Below are 821 nucleotides of genomic sequence, written 5' to 3'. Positions count from 1 at the left end.
TATATATATATATGCATACATTCATACACATATATATTTACATACGTATGTACACACATGTACACATATATACGAACGTACGTACATTCATAAAATACACGTACATCATAAAAATCCGCCTATCAGCCAACGTTTACCTGTCACTGTACTTTCCCTACCACCACAGATCACAATCTACATATCTATCTATCTATCTATCGATCTAGATATATAGATAGAGAGAGATAGAGAGAGAGAGAGAGAGAGAGAAAGAAAGGTAGTGAGAGATACAGAGACAGAGAGACAGAGGTACAGAGGGAGCGAAGGGTAGGTTTGGGGAAGATGCGGTATAGAACGACATAAATAATTAAATGAATGAATGAATAAATAAATAAATAAATAAATAAATAGAGGAGCTGAATTGACACAAGAGGGCGTTGTCAAATCAAACACTAAATCTTTAGTATACAATTGGATAGCCTAATGAAACGAAAACGCTAACCGTTTCATCTCTTCTGTTGGCTTTGACCGTATTTACAGACGCGTCTTAAGACGGTGGTAAAGTGTAGATGTTTGAGACGGTTAGGGTACTAAAAGAACCTCCCCCCACGACCCACCATCACCCCCTCTACTGTTACTACGAAGAGAAGACTGCGAAGAGAAGAAAGCTTGATTCCTAGAAAAGACTGAACGTGGTCGCTCGACCTGCTGAAAATACTAGTCAAATCTCCCACAAATCACACAAAAAGAAAAAATAGGGTTACGTTGGATAATGTAACCGGAAATAAAATATATTATGATAATGAGGACGTAAATTTATATTACGTAATATATTATGATAA

The sequence above is a fragment of the Octopus bimaculoides genome, chromosome 26, assembly GCF_001194135.2.
Source record: "Octopus bimaculoides isolate UCB-OBI-ISO-001 chromosome 26, ASM119413v2, whole genome shotgun sequence".
Classification (NCBI taxonomy): Eukaryota; Metazoa; Mollusca; class Cephalopoda; order Octopoda; family Octopodidae; genus Octopus; species Octopus bimaculoides.
The sequence above is the reverse complement of the archived record's forward strand: the minus strand, read 5'-3'. Positions refer to the sequence as shown.